Below are 24,019 nucleotides of genomic sequence, written 5' to 3'. Positions count from 1 at the left end.
TTTTTTTTTTCAAAAGGTTTGCTCTGGTTTTTTGTGTATTACTTGCTTGGTTTCTCAGTCAGCTATTTTTGGCTAGTGAATAAACTTTTCTTCAAGGAGAAAACGATGTCATTTATGTCCTAGCTTGATTTTGTCTACATTAAATTATATTTTACAACAAAAATAGAGAGGGGTGGGCAAATAGTTTTTCTATTTGACTGAAACCATTGAACTCAGTGTGTAGAAATAGAACTATATGTAGAAATTATACAAGTTGGTGTGAGTTTCTCTGAGTTATGATCTGATAAATGGTGTGGCATTTAAAATGAAGAATTTCTTATAAAAACATTTGTGAAAGGATAGGGATGGCTCTGCAGGTGAAATGAGAATATGAAGAATCACAAGGTACTATGTAGATGTGTGAGAACACTACAGAAGCTTTCAGAAACTAATCCATTTTTCTGTATCGAAGTTAAAACTGTGGAGAAGGACAGTTTGGAAGACAGTGCAAGGCAAAGCTGAGCTAGTCAACAGCCCAGAAGTAGGTTTCAAAGTAGTAGGATATCCCAAGATGCTGAAAGTGGGGTGGAATTGAAAAAGACATAATATTTATAGTTCATTCTTTCAGCACACTGTGTAAAAAGCTTGATTTATTAGAGGAAGTAGCCTGCTCTTTGGAAAGGATGTGATAGTGAATAAAAAGTATTTTAAAATAAATGTCCAAACAGTAACTGTTCTGTTAAGATTTACTTCATGTCTCCTTATTAATGAGATTTTTTGGACACATGAACTATGTTTTTAGCATATCTGCTCTTGCAATGAAAGGCTACGCATAATAATCTCTAAGATGGCCTTATAAAATGAAAGGCTCAAATTCTGCAGCTGTTTTCAGACATTCATCTCTTTGAATTAAGTGTACAAGTGTTCTAGGTGTCCAGTGTCAAATAGAGAATTCAAAAAATCTCAGCATCACTGTCAAGAATATAGTGACACCAAGGGCTGGCAGGCTCTTCAGCCTATGTTAATACATCATGAGCTGATGCATCAGCTGTAATTTGGTTCTTCAGTATTTTTTGTTTTTTATCCTAGCCTCCCAATTCCATTTTTTATTCTGTCCACAGATTTCCTTCCAGACTTGCACAGCCTTTTCTGGTTATGCAGTTTGAGTCAGTTTGCTAGTAATTTTTAATTTCTTTTCAGGCTTATAGTAAATAGTCACCAGTAGATTTAATGAAGAGTGCAGTGGTGGAATCCAGCTGGAGACGTAGTTCAAGCTGCTGCTCCTCTTTAAGGCATTTTAACAACATTTTATGCATCTAACCACACACTCTCATCATTGCTTATATGTGTCTGCCTTTTCCCTTTTCTTTGTTACCCATTTGTCAACAATATTAATCTGTATTACTACTTTGTGTGTTCTGTAGATGCTGTGTTAATTTCGTTGCACTTTAGTTCAATTTTATCTAATAGGGAAGGAAGCAAATATGTGGTTTGCACAGTAATTATTTTATTCTGAAAATTACTGATTTGCTTTTAATCCTATGCAGTAGTCGTGGTTTGAGGCTTATTAAAATATTGCTTGCAAATCCAGGGTATGTTCATTACTGCAGCTGATTTACCACACCCAACTCTTTAACTTTTAATATAAAAGAGAAGGTCTGTTCTGGGGGTGTGACATAAATTCTGTATCACTAGTTGCAGGTGTTTTGAGTCACTATAATCTGTAATTATTGAGTTTGTTCAGAATGTGTCCTCTTAAGAATCTAGGAGTAAGTTCCAATGGTTTAGGAACTTATTACTGCTCAGTCTTTGATTTACTTTTCTGTAAGTATTTTCAGAAAGAGCAACTTGTTAAATAGGTAAGTATGAATGTCAACAATTTTTTCACTGCGCTGTAAAAGTCATGCACCTGTGTCAGAACCACTTGGGAAGTTTACACTGGTCAATTTTGTGGCATTGTTCTCCACCATTATACCTTTTCTAATGCTGCTGTAGTTTTTAAGACTTGCTGTGAATAATCTGGCATTGGTTTTCATTTATCTTAAAAATGTAGTAGGAAAAAAATTCATAGGAAAAGTTACATAAACTTTTCTTTAGTTCTCCAGAAATTACTATTTTTGTGTTCTGTGTAATCTGCCCCTTGCATCCCACTAGACTTTCTGAAAATCTCACTGAAATTTAGCATGTTTCATTTTTAAATACATGTAATTATGATTGTTTTGATGATTTCATCTTCCATCCCAGTTTCAGTGAAGGTATGGAAATGTTTACAGTTCTCTTTCTGAAATTACTCTCTCAGAATTAACATAGGATTTTTTTTCCTGTGGAAAATTCCATTTCAGACATTGAGCCAGATTCTAATCAGCAGAACATCAGATGCTGGTGCTGCTTTTTGGATAAAGAGAAAAATGCAATCATATGGCAATTTTTTATCAGTAATTATATTGGACACACTGCTAAGTGTAAAATTAAGTGAGAAAATGATTTGTGAAATAAAGTCTTTTCATAATTCAGTCCAGTATTTTAAAAATTTGCTTGTAAAACAGTAGATAATATTTCATTCATCAGTTCTTGCATGCTCTTTCGTTGAGGCTGGAAAATGCTCTTCTACAGAGCCCTAAGAGGTTCATTGGCCACGTGTAGTATACTTACCTTTAATAGGTATGCACATACCTTCGGCTAAATTGACAGTGCTAATTGTTTAGTCCTGAATTTATGCAGTCTTAGATATCAGTAGTGAGTGCAAAGAACTGTAATGAATGTTTGAAATACTGTGAAAAATTTTCAATACTATAATAATTTTAAGTTCTCAGGTTTTCCACTCTCTGCCTAAAGCAATGTGAAGCTGCAAGAAATCTTATGTACTGGTGTTTTTCCTATTCTTTCTGTTTCATTTTAAATATGTGGTTCTAAGCCATCATTACTGCATGCTGCTTAAATCTGAATATTAAATGCAGGATCTGTAGCAGTCAGTACTGTGAGGTGTTTTCAGAATTTGAAATCGGACTTGGTTCAACTGTACCAGTTTGTCTGTGATACAAAGATTATGTTTAGCTTACTTTCTATTTAAATTGAGGTATTACAGTCCTTGGCAAATTAAATTGTTGTCTGCCACAGTCAGGCCATAGGAAGGAGCTGAGGTATGGCCAATAGCAAAAAGTGATGAGGCAGCAGATTCATGTGCAAACCTAGGTAATAGTTTGGCACTGCCAGGCTGGAGGAAGGGTATAAAAAATGAACTAAAAGTAGAAAACAAAGAAAATCAAAAATAAGAAAGAACAGAGGGACCATGTCATAGAATCACAGAATGATTTTGGTTGGAACGGACCCTAAAGATCACATAGTCCAACCAATAGGTGGTGTCATATTTCACTAGATAAGTTGCTCAAAGTCCCCTCCAACCTGACTTTGAGGACTCCTAGTGATATGGCATCTACAACTTTTCTGGACAATCTATTCCAGCATTTTACCACCCTTATTATAAAAATATCTTCCTTACATCCAATGGAAATCTGACCTTTCCAGCTTTCTAGGTGGTAAAAGAAAGCCTTTCCCTTCCCTCATGCTGATGTGGGTAGGTGGCACCATTCAGCTTCTGTAGCAAGTAGACTCAGTGTCCTATGATTACCAACCTCCTTTGGTACCAAGTTCTGAACTGCTAGTGCAAGCCTTTGCACTTACCTTTAGAAAAGGACAATTGTGATTATGGGAGCTTTTTTTATATAAAGACATTAAGATTTTGTGTTACTCTGTAACAAAGTTGATGTATTTCTGTAAAGAAAGGAGTGAAACAATGACACATTTCTGCCCATAATTATGGAAAACTTGGTCTGAAGAGTCTTTGCATGGAAGTGAGGGGCAAAAGAATCTTACTGATGAAACCAGACATAGGAACTGGCGTTCTGTACTAAGTAATACTTTAGTTGGTTTTACAGCTTGATTTTTAATATCAGCTTTTTTAGGTACACAGTTTTTATTCAAGGCAACAAAAGGCATAGTTGATCCTAATGAGTATTTTGGAGATGAAGATGACACCGAAAGGAACCAAAAGGCATTCATTAGAGTCAAAATATAGTACACACAAAATAAATAGTAATTAAATGTTGGAATATGCGGGGTTTATATTATTGAGGCAAAATAAAGAAGTCAGTAGATTAAATATTTATTTAATATGTTAGTCTAATAAGTGTAGAAGGTAACAGGGTTTCAGGGCATAAATTCACTGGTTTCTGCTTTCATTTTTCTTAAAGTCATAACTGGCATATGCACATGGGCTTTTTGTTCTCTTTAGATCCTCTTCAAAAACATGAGTACTAGACTAGCATGGGATTTGTTGTTGGTACAATCTATTTTGGGAAAGCTGTTTCAAGAGGATGTTTTCTTACATTAATTTTAGGATAATCTTGTGGTTTGCCTTGTGAGGGAGCCTTCAAAACCAAATACATTTGTAGTTGCGCTTACTAGGACTCAAACAGTTTCCTTCCAGTTGCTCTAAAACATTGTCAGACTTGAGGTCAGGGTAATGTTTGCATGGGGGCTGTTATTTTAGAAGTCTGTTTTGGGCCAGGTGTTTGAAAAGCTTCATAAGAGTGTTTTAGGCCACCTCCAAGAACGGTGTTTGACAGAGGTTTATCTAGGTCATCTGTTTTGTTGAAGAAGCTCTAATGCCTTCAGTGTTTTGGACCACTGACCACAATTTGGCATGTAATGGAGATTATCTCAGTGTTAGCGGTCTAATTATTTTCCTGAAAGAAGTGAGGGAGAGGTAAGATACAACAAATTAAAATGATCTCAACCTCTTCCATGCTAAGGAGAGACATGACAGAGTGGAACTGCAAGCTTTGTGACACAGTTTTCTCTTGAGAGGGCTGTTGTGTTGCGGTTGCGTGGAAAGTGTATCAGTGTTGAAATCCACAAAGTTGCTTGCATTACATGTAACCGTTCTTTTCATTTTCAAAGACTGGAAATGCCTTTTCACTTGTGTCAGAGAGGCTGTACGTCTGCACAGAATGTTCTGCTAGCAGTTGAAACTGTGTCTGTCCAGTCTCTTTGGACATGGATATTTTTGGATATTCACTTTGAATTTGTCTGATGTCATAGGGTTTCTACATTAGTAGATTTGTAACAGACTTGTATTTCAAATGAGTTAAGTAGGTGATGGATAGAGTTTGGTATGTTAGTTATACAAATCTTTTGATTTGGAAGTGGTGTGCACTGATAGGAAGAGAGAAAGAAATGGCCCATTAAATTTATATGAAAAAAATTCCAGTAATAGTATCCTTTTTATTTGTTTTGTGACTGCTGTTTTTCCAGGCAAAGAAGGATTCTTTGTAGGTCTGACTCTACACCACAGAGATAATTAGCATTGGGTAGTGATGTATGTCTCTAATGTAGTAAGTATTATGTGACATTAATTACTTGTTTATTAGATAAATTCTGAATGTCTGTTAATATGAACAAACCAATTAGAAAACCAGGAATGGCTCAAATGGTTACACAACAGTGCATTTGGTCTGCTTTGCTTAATTGTTTTTCTCCTAATCCCAGTGCTGTTTAACTTGGTCTCAGAGGAAAACAAAACTTATCTGGACTTTCGTTTTGCAGTTAACATCATGTTACACTGAGACACAGACTATACACATTTTTTTATCCTGTCTTCTGGGCAACTAAAGGCAGGGGTATTTTTTTAGCTACCCTGATACTAGCAAGAAATGTGACAGCTTAACATCCTGCCAAAATCCTGCAGGAGATACTAACATTTTGCTCTTCTGGTTTTCTTTTCCTGAAAATTATTTTTGGAAGTATTTTTCTTCTAGTAGATGATGAAAGGATGATGACTTTTGATCTTAAGTTATCCTTCCAGCTGCCTTTTCCAGTCTCAGCATAGAGCTGACCTTAAAGCCCTTTGGATGTGGAAACAATATCACAGAATGTTTCATTAAGGGTTTGTTGATGCCAATGAATTTTCATTTGTGCCTTTATGTTGCAATGTCTGTGTGTTCCAGTCAGCAGTATCTCAGGGACTCTCCAAATCATTTGGGAGCAACAGGACACTTTTTTCTCCTTTTGCCAGTCAAACAGATGTTTAGACAGATATTTAGAGAATTGCTGTCTCTCTCCATGACCAGAAGGAGGCATGTAGTTTCACGTTAATAGTACACTTTAAGTGTCTCCGTACAAGAAAAGTGAAACTTCCTACAGGATGCCTATGGACTCCACTTGAGCCAAAGTTATTCCAGCAAGAGTCTGTCTGTCTCCTGACTGAGAGTTCTGGAATTTTCTCATATAATTTCTTTAGGCTTCAAATTTGGATTAGCAATCCACTGTAGAAGTTGCCCTGTTTTTTTCTAATGAATCATTTCACTTAATTGCAAGGAACTACCATTCTTTGATCTTAAACACAGAAAAAAACCCAACCCACTAACCCAAACAAAAAACCCAAACCAGTCAACCAACCAAACACTCCAAACCCAACCCACTAAGCAAACAGGTAGTACAGGAGAAAATCTCCAATTTTCATGTACCATTAGACTGAATTTCTAGGACTGATATTTACTCTGGATATTATTTCACTTACTCTTGGATTTCTAGATGGTGTAATAAATAACTTTTGTTTGCATATTTTGATTGAACCTCTCTGTCACTGTTTTACTTTGTGTTACAAAGCTTTACCTGTCAAATCTCTATAGAGATATGTGACTTGTCAAAATATTTTCAACTTTAAAGTAATGTCCTGAAAAAGTGGCTTTGTGCTCTTAGTGGTGAATTCATAATCTCTGAGTAAACTAAGCTAGAGGGAACATGGCAGTAAGGAATTAAAAAGGTCAGTAAGTGCATGGCTGTAATCCAGAAATCAGTAAATGAGAAGTGAGGTTTTAAATTCTTACTGATTTCTCTCAACCCCATTTCATATCTGTTCTGTTACTAATTTCAAAAGGCAGAAACAAATTATTATATCCTGAGAACTGTGAAGGTAGAACACAGACAGTGGTGATATAACTATTTTCTCAGTGATTGGTTTCAAGTTTTGATTGATCTGCATTTCCTACCATGGGGTATTTCTGAAAAGCCACATTGGATAACAAGGTTATTCTCAAGCTTTTATTTTCTAAAGTCCCATAGAGATGGCTTTTTCTATTTCATGTTTCCTTAAAGAAGTTTTACTCCTCATAGGACAAGCAAGAGGTTTCTTCACAGTTAAATGTGGGCATAAAATTTCTATCCACCCAAGATTCTCAATAAGAAACAACATTATCTTAAACAGAGCATACTAAGACAAATAGATTACCCAGTCTTTTCCAGTTAGTAAATGCCTGCTTTGAGCACTGCTAGTGAACAGTAACTACCTCATTAAGGAAAATTTCTTTCCACTTGGCCTTGCCATCAAACCATTTTTCCTAATTTCCTAGTTCAGTTTTCCTTATTAACTTAAGCTCATTACATTAACTTAAGCTCATTGCTTAGCTTGCTGTTTGTTAAATGTGAATTGTGCAATCTCTTATTGTATTATCCTTTGTACAAATGTGTCTGTCCTGTGCCTCTGTAGCAAAACAAAAATACTGAGCAAATTACGTATTCTTAATGTGTAGTAGAGAATTTGATATCAGGCATTTATTATAGTCAATCTTTGGACCTTTCACTTTTCTCATTTCTTAGGGTTCCAAACAGAGCCGTAAATCCTCGAGTTGAAGCAGCAATATCTTGTCAGATCAAAATTCAGACTATTCAATATCCTTTCTCAGATACTGCCAGATCAGAGATTTCTGATGAAAAAAATACCAGGGCAAGGGAGGCATATGCCATGATTTCCATGAGTACTCTCCTTGATTCTAGTCATCAAGGCTCAGGGAGATCCTCTACCTGTCCACCTTTCCATCACCAGTAACAGAACAAGGCAATCAGTTCTTCAATTTTGTCTTTCAACGAGAGGAAGAGCTTGTGGTTACTGTGTTTGTATTCTGTACAGGCACTTCTGTATCTGGAAAATGAGCCTTGCATCACTTGTCAAAATGTTTCCTTATCTCATTTCTCAGAAGTTTGTTTTTAGGGAGAGAATATGGGTGAAGTTTTAGAAGCCCTGTTGTCTTATCTTGGGATTCGGTTAATTTCATTTTCATTACTGTAGTAAAAGTGATTTGACTTGCTCTCTGACCATTCTTTCTCTGCTTGTGTTGGGAGGGAATGATGGATTTAGAGAAGTGATCTTAAAGTACGAACTTTTCTTCTAGAAAGTGGCATCTTGTCCAAACAATTATACATATACTCAATTGTGAAAAGACCTAATAAGCTGGTCCTTGGGATCCCAATATCTGATGTAATCTGTGTAGCTGGACAAAAAGGTTCTTTTCTTTTTCAGATTCTGATCTGAGGCTTGCAGCAGTAATTGGTGATTAATTGTAAGTGATCCCTGTTGCCTTATTCCAACTCTCAGTTTTCTGACTGCGCTTCAGATATGCAGCAAATACAATTGAGCAAATGAAACAATGGAACAAAAAGAAGTGATACTTTCTATTTATCTCTCTCAGTTTCACTACATGCTTTAAGTTGATTGGTCTTCTGTGGCATCCTGGCAAGGGACTCAGAGGGAATAAGAGTGAGTGTGTGTCAAAGTATGCTGGGAACCCACAGCTCCACAGCTGTGCAGCTCACTGTGATGCCTTTAACTCTCTTTTCCTCCTGGACTACTGAGCACATCCATAAAGGCTCACTGGGAAGTAAGCTAAAGCTTTCATCTTTCAGCATAAGAGAGATTTACTACTTTTCTAATCCAACTAGCAGTGAGTACTGCTACAGAAAGTCTCTGTTGCTGATGAACTGATGCAGAAGGAAAATGTAAAATGTCCTTCCTCTCTACTTGGGTTCTCCTGATGTCACCGTTATGTCACGATTATACTACTCCGAACGTAGTATAGTTCAACGCTAGTGTTGAACTTCAAAGCTAACACTAAAAGCAAGGACATATCCAAGTCCACACCAATCACAGGCCCTGAAGAGAAGATGAACAAAAGTTCCAAGATAAGTCATCACCCTTATGTGTGACAAATTTATCACTGTTAGAGAAGTAAGCTTTAAACACACAGGACTGATGGTAGTGGCCACTGGCTCAGATATGTATGGATGCTGAGGTCCTTTTTGTGGATACCTCTGAAACAAGACCCCAGGATCTACTTAAGAAGTACTACCCTTTCCTGGAAGAAATGTCTTGTTTCTGAGGTTAAGCAAGAACTCTCCTACATTTGAGGATGAACCCAGAGGAGTAGCTAGTTTTTGTTTCCTTGGCAATATGACAAAGATGGGTCTGAGAACTGCAGGTGGGCTGTGATCCTTCCAATGTGCCAGCCTGATCATCATCATGACCCAGCATGTGTGCAGCTCATATCTAACTGCATTCTGTGGGTCTGTGAGAAGGAAACTGAATTGTCTGCCAGCATTACAAGACAGTTTGATGATGCAGGGATCAGACTTCTGTAAGCAAAAAATGGTAGCAAGAGGAAAAAACTTACGTGTGAGAGCTGTCATAACTATTTTAAGACAGGCTGTCACACAAAGATAAGGCCCCTTTGAACAGGAGTCACTGTGAAACTTCCAAGCAGTTGAGGGGAAGATACTTTAACTTATTGTGAAATGCAGATTTTGGTTCTACCATTAACTCTGAGAAGAACTGCATATATCCCTTCAGAATCAGATTGATCACTGTAGGTGTCTTCAGACTTAGCATTGTTTTATGGCTCTTGATCTGAATATGCACAGTAATTTCTTCTGACTTAAAATATGAAGACTTGCAGTGGCTGTAGGCTTCACAATGATTCTTTAAACCCAATTTCCTCTACTGAAAGGGAAGGTTCATCTGTCTTTGCTCAAGTGAAAGAGGAGGCAAAATGCTGCTTCCATAACATGTTCATATCCAACTGTTAAGAAGTTGAGTAAGTTGGCCTGAAGATCTGACAAAATGTGTGGATAAATAACATGTGCAACATGTCCTTCAGTAATCAAGGAACAAGACATTTCTTTCAGATGAAGTACATGAGCCCTGTGTTTGTCTGTGATCCTTCAAACAAGTAATGGTGGCAGGGGAGTCTGTAAAGCACAAGCAGGCATAGACTGAAAGCTGTGTGCAGTGTAAGTAGTAATAAGAAGTCTTTCTTACTAGTTTGTTTAGAGGGGAAAAAACCTTTTTTAATGAAATCTCTTAGAATGTACTGAGGTTAACAATGTAGAAAACATAACTTACAAAACAGTCTTAAAATTTAATTTTTGGCAGTGATCTTGATCTGCCTGTTAGCCTAAGGTAGAAGAGATGTTAATGAATATTAAGTTGATGATTTTAAACTGTCAGAAAGGTTATGGATAAACAGCATTGCGGACACATTAACAGCTTTAAAGACAATGTTCCCTTTGCACTCAACAGATTATGACACAGGAGTTGGTGGTTTGAAAAAGACTGCTTTTGCTGTCAAAATAGTGTTATAGCTAGCCTGATGACAGTCTGTGAGTTGGAATTTAATTTGTTACCTTCAGCAGCAAAAGCATGACATGTGATAGTCATACTAAAGTAGTATTGCTACCTTTTTATCACCTTGTTCTCTGCATACAGCAGGTAGCAGAGAGGTCTCATTCGCCTGCTGCATATTCAGGTCCATGGCTTTGTTTGAGGAAATGCCTGGGACTTCAGTGTCCAGCATTCTTCTGTTTGGATACCAGTGTAACACTAGAATAATCTTAAGACTATTTGAACTAATGCATTTAGCTTCATCTTTTTTGGTTCTTTAAAACATTTGTTTAACTTAAAAACATATTTCTAAAATCTGTGAATTCTAAAATCTGTGATACTGAAACACTTTCTGTCCTGGCTGAAATCAGTTGGAGACAGAAGCCCATTGCAATTCAGAGATTCAGAATGAGTGCAAAGTACATAAATTACTGTGGTGGGTGTGTGTGGGTTTTTATCTTGGTGGGTTTTGGGGGACTTTTTGGTCTGTTTTTTTTGGTTTTTTACTTTGTTCATTAACTGAATAAGCTTTATGGTGAAAGAAAGTAAAGTGGGTCTCGAATATATAAAAGCTTAAAATGGAAGTCTGAAAAAGTCACAAAATTACACTTCTAAGGATAATTTCTATAAAATGTTCTTGGAGCACTTGTAAAACACATGTAGCTGTGTGACAGAGATCCAGCTGTTACTTGTTAGCCTGGTCATGGGTCGGACAGATGGCCTAAGCATGGCCCATTAGTGAAATAAAATGCATTCATGAAGAACAACTACAAGGGAGGCTGTTTACATTTAAAATTCAGCATACATTTAGCTAATTAATAGAGCTTCAGCAAGGGACTCATCACATTACAGCCTTCAGAAATTTATTTATTCTGAACTATAGCAGCATATCAGGCTACATTTTAGAGAAAGGCTAAGGTTCTGGTGCTTGCATTTGGATTGACAGGGCTGTTTAAACTAATCCCCCTCAATTTGTTAGATCTGTGCCAAATGTCAACACATCCTGTGCAAGGACCAGCTTTCTTGCTTACAGGGAGGTTGGTTTTAATTTGGAGTTCCTGAACAATAAGCAGACATGATGTTAAAAAGCAGGATTTAAAACTGTTTTTTCCAGTGATTTTCTGTTCAGGCAAAGGGTGAATAACGGACCAAAACTCTATAGGAATTCTATGTGCATAGAGTATCCTGACTTGGAAGGGACCCACAAAAATCATTGCAGTCCAATTCTGGCCCTACACAGAACAGCCCTAAGAGATCAGTGTCTGCCCTGCAATGAGGTCTCCGCTCAGTCTCCTCTTCTCCAGTCTGAACGCTCCAGGTGACCTCCTCCACTCCTTATTTGGCTTCTTCTCCTTCACCATCTTTGTAGCTCTCCTTTGGATGCTTTCTAGTGGCTTTATATCCTTCCTATATTGTGGCACCAAAAACTGCACACAGTTATTTACAGTTCTAGCATAAACTGTGTTTTACACAGAAACTGCTGGTGCTACCTTAACTTCTGTGAGGGCTGGGTTTGGCAGTGAAATGCAGTCTCTGCAATACAGAACCAGTGAATTTGGATGGCAGGGAGCAAGAGGTTATCATAAGCAGAGCTGAAATGTTTGTTTTTCAAATTTGCATAATTAATCTACAGCTCTTTAGGAAAGCTGAAAGCTAGAGGCAGGAAAACAAACTGGGTGCAGCAAAGGAAAATTATTGTTACAGCCTTTGTGTACCAGGGAAACTTAAGCCATGTTAATTGACCTTCAGGAGGGCAGATGGAGCAGTCTGTCAGGTGGCTTCAGGAATAACGTTGAGCTGAGTGTGTTGGTGTTTCCAGTCATTTAGTACAGTGGCTGTGCTTTTGCATCATGCTGCCTGATAGCTGCAACCACAGCCAGAGCAACAAGTCGTGTTGCTTGTTCTGGTTTCCTTCCCTGAGAGTTCCTGTTGTCCTCTCCCTGGATCTCCATGCCATGCTGCATGGCTGCGCTGTCCAGCTGCTCACAGCCGGACAGGCAGAGTGCTGACCATATGGGATGCTGCTGTCTGGGCTGTGAGTTCCATAGCTGGGCTGAGATTGCTGCCATGTGTGAGGCACCCAGGGCTGCTTCCCAGGGCTGCTTTCTCTGCCAACAGCACGCTGAGACACACTTCTGGAAAAGAAACAGGTGAGGGCAGTGTCAGCTGTATTGCACTGATTAACAAACAGAATAACAGAGTGTAGGAAATTGAGAGATGTATCCAGCCTCAAAGAAAATATGTAAAAAGCAAACAGGCTTGTCTGGCAAAAAATCCACCCCAAAATAAAAAAGTGTTAATTATGTTGAAAAATAACTCTAATCATATGTGTCTTGTGGCTATGCAAAACTTTACTGTGAAAGCAATAATGAAAGGAACAGTCTTAAAGATAAGAAATACAGAAAAAAATAGCTTCACAGACAGAAGAGAAGGCACCTTATGCAGTCTGCTGATTTGTGTTTGAGAGTGGCAGAAACTTCTTAATTTCTGTTACAAAGAGGGGAAAAGTTATAATGGAAAAATTATATTTAAGTGGCTTTGACTGGAGATTTCATGTAGCTGGTTGTGGAATACCATCAGCTCTTTTTAAGGCTTCTTGAAATGATTTTTCATATAGGATTGACTTCTAAAGAAAATCTTTTGGGTCATGCAAAAATAGGACTTAAGGAGTTGAATTTCCATAGCAGCGTTCTAACTCATCCTGCCTGTTTAGCTGGCCCAGTGCCTTGTGCTGGAAGCATTTCAGTATGTTCTTGAGGAAAATGTTGCGAGGAGGAGGTTTGTTAAGAACTAGCAAAAGTTTAGACAGTCAGAGGGCTGTATGAAAAAGATGGGCATCAGCTAAGCCAAAAGAGAACTAGGTTGCTGAAAATTAGAAAAAGATTGTACCAGATTTTTAAAAGTAAACCGTATGAGAAAGCAATCACTTCAAGATAATGCCTTGTTTGTAAATGAAATTGTAACATCCTATCTTTAAAAAATTTAGGAAAAAGTCTGTAAACCCCCTAGTAAGCGCTAAAAAGCACTCTAAAGAATTGTCAGGCAGAGCATGTAAATTAAAAGTTGAAAATAATTTACAGTAATGCAAGTGAGTAGTCATGAAAATGGTCCTCATTTGAAGGGGACAGTGCAGGCTGGTGCAGTGTATTTTCAGATGGCAGGAACCAAACTATGATCTGTAGAGAGCAAGTCATAACTGTGCAGAAGGAAGACTACTCAAGAAAGAAAACAAAAGTATAATTATGCTGAATGAATCACAGAATTGTTAGGATTGGAAGGGACCTCTTGAGATCATATAGTCCAGCCACCCTGTCAAGGCAGGATCACCTCAAGCAAGTTACACAAGATCATGGCCAAGTGAGTTCTGAATGTCTCCAGATAGGAAGACTCCATACTCTATCTGGGCAGCCTGTTCCGTTTTTCTCCCACCCTTAACTTAAGGAAGTTTTTCCTCATGTTGAAGTGAAACATCTTGTGTTTTAGTTTACGTCCACTACTTCTTGTCCTGTCACTGGACACCAGTCAAAAGAGTCTGGCACCGTTCTTTTGACATTTTCCCTTGAGATGTTTATATGTATTGGTAAGATCCCCTTCTTTTTTCTATGGACTACGCAGGTTCAGCTCTCAAAGTCTCTCTTCATAAGAGTAATCTTTGTGGTCCTCTCCAGTAGCTCCTTGTCTTTCTTGTACTGAGGAGTCCAGAACTGGACACAGCACTCCAGATGTGGCCTCACTAGGGCTGAGTAAGAGGGACGATCATCTCCCTTGACCTGCTGGCCACACTCTTCCCAATGAAACCCAGGATACAAAACTTTAGTAACTGTAATTGCTGTCTGTTGCTATATCCATTCCATCTTCAGAAAGGGATATAGCAGAAATAAAAGAGCCAGAGGAAAGGACATCATATATGTATGTCACGTGAAAGGGAGGAGGGAGACAGAAATACAAAGATTTCTAGTCTTAACTGTATTAATAGACGTCGTTAGCTATAAGCACTTTCAGAGAATCAGAGCCTTATGTTAACCAACACTGTCTGTCTCCTAACTGACAGCACACAGGTTGGAAGGGTTTCTGATTCTGGATATGAAGCTAACACTTAAGCCAGGGAGAAATTATAGCTATAAGCGTCCTCGGAGTAATCGAAACTTTATGAACCCAGCACTGCCTGCCGAACCCTGGACAGAACACAGGTTGGAAAGATTTTGACTCCCCTATGAGGACCACACTTAATAGCAACAAAAGAAAAGAACCTTTCTCATGATAGGTCCCGAAATAACATTTATTAATACAAATATGTGACAATAACTATATGGGTTTCTTAGTCGGTGATAACATTTAGCTGCAGGATTGTACAAAATACCCCCCCAAAGACATCAGCACAACACACATTTCAAGGGCCACCCCAGCAGTATACCACTCCTGTAGCAAACTTAACTAACAGATTACTAAACAGAAAAACAACAGTTCAACACCACCAGTAAACACACTCAATAACCCAAAAGAAAAGCAACAGGAAAAATATAGCCACTTCCCATTAACAGGCATACACCCAGTGAGCTGTAACAAATTACAACTACTAAGGTATAAGAAAAATAAAGTAAGAATTCCGTTGCTTACCTCTGCAATGCTGATGAAATGGAGGAGACAGGGTAGCTTTCAGGTTGCCCTCCCAGAGGTGGAAAGTTTTTCTCCCCAAGTTGCAGTTAAACTGCACTCTTTTATATCTTTTTTCTTCTCCAGGTGTTTGTGTGAATAATAGTCAATCTATTCAGGGGGGTGATGCAGATGCCCTGAGGTGGCGTGGGCCCTTGAAGATATCTCAAAAGAAGGCCATGCTATTTCTTAACACTCCATCCTTAATCTCATCACTTTGCTTCTGTGGGGAGCACTCCTCCAGAGGGGCCTGAGGTGTCTCCCTCGCCCATCAGGCCTTATCAGCTCATCACCCCACAATGTATATATATATGTGTCTATATTATATCTTCATATATAAACAAGTGTGCAGATTGTAAGGGCTCTTCAACAAGAAAGAAGAAAATGACCCTGAGATTAGTTCAGTTGGTTAAAACCTGGTTGTAATAATGCCAAGGTCATGGGTTCAATCCCCTGTATGGGCCATTGACTTAGGAGATGGACTCAATGATCTTTGTGGGTCCCTTCCATCTCAGAATAGTCTGTGTGATTCTGTGTGTGTGTGTGGTAAGATTCACTGGTTGTGAGGGAGAAAATAGATGTGAAAAATTAGGACTGGTTTAAAAACAGTTGATTACCCACAAACTGATGTTGCAAATATGATGGATAAAAGCAACCATATCCCAGAGGAAGGAGAGCCTGCAATAAAGTAAGAGTGTAAACCAGCTGGAACTGGTAGCAGTTAATGAGAATATATGAAATGCATAAAATTGATAAGAGAAATATTCATAGGAGGAGGAAGGAAGGAGAAATGCAATAATTACCAAAACAAAGATGGATGTTCTCTGCCTTTGATTTAGCACTTGTTATAGTTCATAAACAAAAAAGAGTTCTATAAACTACAATACCCAGAAGTGTTCCTCAGCATCTTCTGTAAGTGTTACCTATAACTACTATTAAGCCAGTTTTAGTCTAGCAAAAGAAGACACACTTTTATCTGTTTTTCTTGTTAGCACAAGAAAAAATAGTATGATAGTAATTAATATGACAGTAATAACTTGTTGGGTAGAACTCCATAAGAACTCGTTGCTTGGAGCCTTTAAGATCAGAATAGATATGTCCTTGATATATTAGTTTAATATAAGATAGGTTTCCCTTGAGTTTTCAGACTTCACATATGGTAACTGAGCCAGATTCCTTGTTCAGAAGGTCAAATATGTGTTTTCTAACGATGAAAACAAAATCATGTTAAGCTTGCGAGTAGTTTTTGCCATTAAGAACTATAATAACAATAGCTCCTCCAGAGTTTTTATCAATTACTCTGTCTACTCTATTGGCATTACATCTTCTTTAAGGCTTCTCTCCAGAGATTTGTTCATGTTCGTGTTTATGTATTTTAGATTATTTGATCACTGGTTAAAACAGATTAAAATACCTTAGAGGAGGAACTAAGAATTCAGACTGCTTCCTCCCTGGTGGGTGTTGTAATACCACTAATCCAGAGAGCCAACTTCCCGTGTCTCAGCTGTATTAGGAAGATAGAGAAGGCTTCTTGATTGAGGATGATCAGTTTGCTCATTTATTTCGAATTCATTCTCCCAACTCTCATCACCTCACATTGTGATTACAGAGGCTTCTCACCTGTGTCTCAGTTAAATTATTTGAACATTTCACTCCAGGACTGTGAGACAAGTCTCCCAGCTTGATGCTTGACACTTGAGCTCTGAAGAGAAATAAGATTTTTTAGTATAATCCCTTCTGTCTGTGTTTAGACATCTGTAAACGCTGTAATGTTAAGCCAGACCTCCTGATACAATTATTTAGAATATAGAGGCACCTTGGCCAGGACTTTCCACTGCATGGTAAATTCCTACCATCAGAGAAGCAGGGTCCTTCTGAAGTTTGTCCCTGAATTTACCCAGCTCCTTGCACTACAGAGGACTTCTGATGTCCATGTGCCACAATTATTTAAATAATTGATGGTTTAAAGAAATGGAAAGAGTGAAATAATTTTTAGTATGTGTATTTAAATGCTTTCAAACATTGGTTTGAGGATTCATGTAAGGCAACCTTAGTAAAAACTGCCCGTGGGAGGATTTCTCTCCCCCATCTCTCTTGACCCTACTGCGTAGCCAAGCTGTGAGCCACGTTTGTCAATGCATAGTCAGAGTGATGAAGGAAGTTGTTTCAAATATTATCCATTTTTTGTTAATTTTCAGCTGGCTCTGTTCCTTGATCTGTATAACTGAGTCATGGAGTTGAGATCAGCAGGAGACCTGAGTCAGCTGCAGGATAGCCACTGAACACTTGAGGAATTTGGGCGAGAGGTGTTGGCTACCCTTTGGTGGCTGCAGTCTCCCATTGCTTGCTCTAAGTGCTTCTGCTCAGGACTACTTGTTCCTAGCATTTTAATAATTTGAAGGGAAAATTGAATGATAATATTACTAGCCTTGTTAAATGTCATTATTTATATGACAGAGCCAGTGTTAATGCACACACACACTAATTCAACTTTGCTCAATGAAAGAACTTTTAGTTTAGTGGTAGTGTGCAAAATACTTGGACAATGCCTTTTCACCTTTTTTCCAACATTCTGTAGGAGAGGTCTTAAAATGTTGTCTGGAGGTAGCAATTTTCTTTTTTAATAAAAGATAATGTTGCACCTCTCTAAGCTATCTCCACACTTTTTCACTTTTAGATAACTATGACTGTGAAAAACCTTTAATAGTATGTGCTTCGTGTATGTGTGGCTCATAATTCTTGCATGAAGACATGAAGTGAACCCAATTAAACACCTGCAGGAATAAAGGGTTAGTCAGGAGAGAAGCCACCTCTGTGTGCTTGGGGTACACATCTGTGTTACATTTCTTTCCTACTCCTATTTACTTAGATTAGAAAATGTAAGGTTTTTTTCTGCAATGAGAAAAACTGAATTACTGTCTTCTGTTCCTATCTGAAATATCAGAAGATGTCATCTAAAGAGATGAGAAAGTCAATAATTTAGTTTCATTGGGATTTAGATTGATGACGTTGATTTCTTCTCTGTGGCTCTGTTGGGGTCAGAAACTCATGTTGTTTATGGAGCATGTAGACTAAAGTCTCTTTGGCATAATGAATTATTTTGAAGATCTCTCCAGTCCTTCAGTTTTTAATTCTCTGAATAATGCTGCAGAATGGAAGCTAAGCCTCAGGTTTACTCCAAAACTAAAACCAAACAAAACACTAGATGAAGCATAGTGATTGTATGTATGGCCAAACTTCGCGAACGAAGATTTGGGAAGGGCTGTCTCCACGTGGGTGTGCCCTTCCAGCCTGTGCAGTGGATTTTTAGGTGAGGCTCAGCGTGCGCAGAACTGGCCCCACCGTTTAAGTCCTGAGGTTCATCTTCCACGGCCGAGCGAGCTTGGATGGTGCCAGTGAAGTCCTCAGGACTAGAACCTACAGCACCCGGCATTTCCCAGGAGGTCTCCCATCCAAGTACTAATCCGGGGCTGACCCTGCTTAGCTTCCGAGATCTGATGGGATCGGATGTCAGGGAGGCTTTAACTGCCCTCTATAGTGATTGTGAGCCTAATATCTAGAAAGTTCTGGCAAATTAGGATTCCTGAGCTCTTTTTTCGGCTGAGACCATGCCATATTTGACAATATATAACAAATATATTTGACAATATAAAAAAAAAATTACCATTTTTCTCATATTATGATTTTTTCCTTAGTTGACTCAATGGGCATAATGTTCAGGAATGGACACTGTTCATAATCTGGTTTTGATGAAGAAAACAGTGCATGAAGGATGCATCTGGTTTAATGCCTTTGCTCAGTTCATTGTTACTTCCAAGTGTGTCTGGGCAGGCAAGAGAAAAGGGACTTGGCTATGTTTCAGTGGCTGATGCACACGGGGTCAGAGAAGATATCTGATTAGGGGAGGCTGTATCTTCCTGAATGGAAGATCTCAGAATATTCCGTCAGGGAGCATACCCAGCCTAACATGCTATAGAGAAGAAAATTACTCATGGGGACTAGGAAGCCACTGAAAGTTTCTAGACTAGAAAATATACCCATGGAAATGGATCTACCTTGAAGGGCTGCTGGATAAGAGATTAAGTTTTGTATTCAAGGACTGTTTCATCTGGATTACCCAGTGGGTCTAAGTTCTTAGTATTCAAAGTTTCCTTCTCCTAGATTACTATTTCAATCCTTTTTTTTATAAAATATAGCTTTAGAGTTTGGAAATACCGGTATTTTTTCATGTATTTGATTTTGACTGAAGGTGGAACTGAGTTGGTATAGAGTCTTATCTAATATGTCATAGATAAAGTTAGCTGTTATACATGCAACACCTGGCTTTTAATTAAGTAGAGGGAAGTATTGCTGCAAAGCTAGCATGAATCTTTATTTGAAGGAAAGCCAAGCTCTGGCTAAATTTCAGTATAAAACTGGTTCTGTTGTTGGCATTGAGACATAACTGCTTTTGTTGACATTTTCATTTAGAGTTTATTCAAATCTAGCAGTGGCTTCTTAACTCGTTTTATTTTTTTATGTCAGTTCTTCTTTGCATCCCAAAAGATCAAAGGCTGAGTGACAGTTAAGTTTTCCTGCCTTTCACAGTGTGTGTGTATGAGCTGCCTCTATGATTGCTTCGCTATCAATCTCTTGATGACATTGTAGCTCTAATTGCTTTTGGATTGAAAGAGTGAAGCTGCACCTTGCTCTGTGCCTGGAAGCTCCAAAGTTTTCAGTATAATTTAATGCAAATATATTCCAAATGAAACCTCTCAAAATATATATTTTTGTGGAAGTTAAAGATGTTGAACTTGGCTCTGTCAGCATGTGAAGAAGTACCTGCCAAAACCAACTGGATATGCTGAGTGAGGAGAATGAGGACAGCTCCAGGTAATGCAAAGTGTTCTTGTATTTGCTGTAGCTTGCGTGCATCTCACAGGTGTGTGCATCTTCCTAGTTGTGGCTGCTCTGCCAGCACACGCTCTGGGACATGGCAGTACTGGTACATAGCTTTACTCCAATGTGCCAGGCTTTTTAGTTCAAATCCATCTAACAATCTTGCAAAAACTGTTTTCTCCTTGACTGTTAAATAGAGTTCACTTTTTTTGTCTTGTCAGGCAGCTGTGTACTGGGTTTGTGACTGCAGCAAGTATTAGACTTACCTTCTGATAGGGTGTTTCCTGTTTTAGTTTTTTTCCTTCTTAATCTTTACCCCTTACCTGTTCAGATTCTCTAGCCTTTTTCCTGTTTCATGGGCTCAGTTTTTAGTGTAAGGGGGAGATAATCTGAATTATTTCACTGAGTGAAACATTAATTCTGGTGACAGCACCATACAAATTCTGAGTACGTGGCTTACTGCTTTTTAAATAACTGTTTTTTTTCAGTATTTAAATAGTGATCAGGATATATATGCAAATTCCACAGTAAATTAACCTGCCTGTAATAATAAGTGTCTTGAAAGGTTCAATCATTTGTAGAAGTGACCATAATAAGGAGGTTGTTTCTGGCTGTCATAAAATTTATGATTAAAATAAAAAACCTTGAGGGATTATTCTGGGTTCCTCAGACCATCAAATTAGAAAATCTGTGTTAGAAGATGGCATAAGGCTCTTGGTATGAGTAATGTGTTTCAGAAGTTGGCAGATGAATAGTGCAAATGTTTCCAAATATCCTGACGCAGAATTGAGTTACCTTTTTCATAAAAACTACTTAGATCAGTGCGTCTGCTTCTTAGATAAGTAAGTGGGAAATATGTTTTCAGAATAGACTAAAAGAAGCTGTGATAAAAATGAAGAATCTTGTGCATTAGTGGAATTATGAATAGAAATTGAGTGGAATAACAGTACAAAAACTAAAAGAGGAGAATTTGTGATCAGACTTTGGTTTGCAGTGTTAGGATTTAGCCTTAGAGGTGAAAAGCGATGTGTGCTGTTCTCTTTGGACATTAAAATTGCATTATGATATTGACTAGGCTGGTCACAACAGGCAAATAACTTAAGCTTTATCTTGATAAAACTAGCAAGTAACACCGTTTTGACAGCAGGAGGGTAATATTTGTTTGCTTATTACATTTGACTCGTAAATCATTTGCATTTCTTACAGAAGCTCTTGAGTGGCTTAGCTTGAAAATATTTTGGAATACTGGTAGTACTGTCATTTGAAAGAAAAAGCTAACAAATAAGCATACATTCCTGTATTTTTCTAGTTTATTGAAACCGGTGCCTATAATTGAAGAAAAAAAGAAAGTTGTGAAGTCTTGTTACTGGGAATTTGAGCAAACTGCACCAGAAGAACTTTCCAGCATCATGGTGGTGGTGGTTTTCCTTTCTTTTTCTACTCTTAGTATTCTACACTGTACTTGCTGCTGGGAACTGTGAAGCAAAAAATTCCCAGCTTTGGGGTTTTTTTAGGAGAGGCCCTCAATGATAAGAGCTCTATGAAGATTTTTTTTCCTTGCTTATATGTATGATTGTCCAACAAAACTGTTTGCAGGTTCTTGAATTACACTGGGTCAACAACTGGGTTTTGTCCCTTGGTAAGCCATAGTTATTTGTCAGAAAGAAATTTCTCTGACTGTAATAATTTCAGCCTCCCCATTAACTGCAAAAGAAGTTTCATAGGTTGTTCTGCTGTTATCAACACCTCTCTCTGGAAGCACAGAAGAGGAAAGGCAGGGTTGTGGAAATGCTGAGGGAGGAGGACAAAGGTGCATGGACAGTGTCTTTGCCATTGTCCCAACCTGTGTGCAAGTACTCTTACCTCAACTGTATTGTTCTTTTGGAATTCACACATCACCTGAGCAGTATGGGCACCATGGAGGTCAAGGGCAGCGGGGGCTTGGCAAGCAGCACTTGCTACTGTAAGAGGTAGAGGCAATAACTTGCCACTGTGCCTGTAGAGAATGGCTGTAAAGAAGAAGCTAATGTTCACTTTTGTGTCTTAAATTGTTTGATCAGTTAAATCTTTGCCACAAAATATACTGCTATCAAAGCAAAATAACTGATGATTGTATAAAATTAATAAGAAATTGAAGGTGTTTCTGACTTGAGATATATTGAAAAGTAATCTTTAAAATGGTCTAGATAATGCTGAAGTGTAGTGAATTAATATTTTCTGAAACTTAAGTACTCTAAAGAGAGAGCAAACTATGACTAAGAAACCTCAAAGTTACCATTAAAGCTACTTGGACCTTGACATATAATTGCAATGCATATAAATAGTCCAACTTATAAAAGTTTGCATTCTGCATGCTAAAATCTAGAGGGATTAAACTGCAGACCAAATGTTCATTAATCTTTCCACTGAAGCATTGCTGTCTGAAGTGTAGCCAACTGGGTGATTATTAAATCTAAGGAAGGATTTAAGATTCAGAGTGCATTTTGAAGCTTTTTTATGTATCATAACTTTTCTACAAACACAATGAATTGATCACCCTTGTGAAAAATTAATCAAGGAAAATGTATTGTTGTTTTTCAACACGCAAAGGTTACACTTTATAATGGCAAAGAGAGGGAATGCATGTATGATGAAGGCTGAGTTTTTAAGGAAGTTGTATTGCAATAAAAATGCTTATAAGACTACAGTTAGCAGCCAAATCCTACATGCCAATGACTTGGTGTCTAGAAGCATTGTGTAATCCTTTGTACCACTTCTGGAATAGAAATGCATTCTAGTGAGTGATGAGGTGGTGTTGCTGTTGAGAAATGTCCACACAAATAATAATGCATTTTAAGTGCAAAGACAAAACAAAAAATTCCCCAAGCACTTCCATTTTCATTATGCAGTGCCCCTGCCTGCATTTGCACTCATATTCCATTGTTCTTATCTTTCTCTTAAAACAGAAACACTTTGAAGTACAGATTGTCTCTTGAGAGAAGCAAGGAGGCGATTTTTATTACACAAAATACCTTCTCATCACAAAGCTACTATTGTCTATTGCATTAGCTGGCAATTAAACTTGACTGTGTTGTTCCATCCTCTTTCTCCCCAAATGATTTGAAGTCTTCAGTTGTGACAGTTTAGAACTTTTGGAAAACATTCACACCCCTTTACTTGAAATGTTTTGTGAAACAGTTTGGACCTTGGATCTTTGCAAACTTCTCTATCCTCTTTGTGGCAGGAGAGAGGTTCCTCTAGGAAGTGCTTCAGAGCAGAGCCTGCATTAGGAGCTCCAGGTTGTCCTCTGGATGAGTGTGCCTTTGCTCAGCACATGGGTTGTAGGATGGCTTGCCCTTATTCTCCCCTGAATGGGGAGGATATTGTGTAAGAGCAGATGGAGATACAATACTAACACTTTTTCTCCTTGCTGAGACTTCAGAAACCGCTAAGTTGTCAGCTAGATGGGGTTGTACTCCTTGAATCTTCTAGTTTGCATCACTTTATTTACTTGTCTTCAGTCATACAGCTCTAGATGTCACAGCAGTTGTTATCTTCTTTTCTCCTGTTCAGCCTATTTTTTCTTACTTCTCATATTTTAGTAATGATGGGGGGTTTTTTTTAAACAATTGTAGTGGGCTATCCTAGCAGCTGTTGGGTCATACAGGAGACAGCAGGAGCAGACAGTCTTGTCTTTTTGGCTTTGGTATGGGAAGTACACAGTTGTGGTTCTTTCTCATAGATCTTTGTCTCTGCCACTTCTGCACACTACATCTAATTCTCAAGAATACTGTTAAAACTGCGTCACCCTTCATGAGATGCCAAAGAAGGTTTTTTCTTAGAAGGAAAGGGGCTGCATTTTTCCTTGTGTGTATTCTTTCCTTAAATCCTGGACATCACAGTAGAAAGATGCCATACATAAAAGACAAGACATCATCAATAAGACTTGCAAAGCTTAAGAGGGTCCCTCTTGTCTTTGTTTTCCATTGACTACCCAAGTTTTGCGGTGTTCGTGGTGTGTCAATTCTTTTCCAGTTTCCT

The 24,019-nt window shown here is 38.1% G+C and overlaps 1 protein-coding gene and 1 pseudogene across 10 annotated transcripts in view; one reads left to right on the top strand and one right to left on the bottom strand.

The window, feature by feature from the left end:
• CADPS2 (calcium dependent secretion activator 2) overlaps positions 1-24,019 on the top strand; it is a 298,773-nt gene that overhangs the window by 66,717 nt on the left and 208,037 nt on the right. The window lies entirely within an intron of this gene.
• Positions 18,536-18,654, bottom strand: LOC139670755 (5S ribosomal RNA; annotated as a pseudogene).

The sequence above is a fragment of the Pithys albifrons genome, chromosome 3 (genome assembly GCF_047495875.1).
Source record: "Pithys albifrons albifrons isolate INPA30051 chromosome 3, PitAlb_v1, whole genome shotgun sequence".
Lineage (NCBI taxonomy): Eukaryota > Metazoa > Chordata > Aves > Passeriformes > Thamnophilidae > Pithys > Pithys albifrons.
Note: the sequence above shows the minus strand (reverse complement) of the source record. Positions and strands in the feature narration are given on the sequence as shown.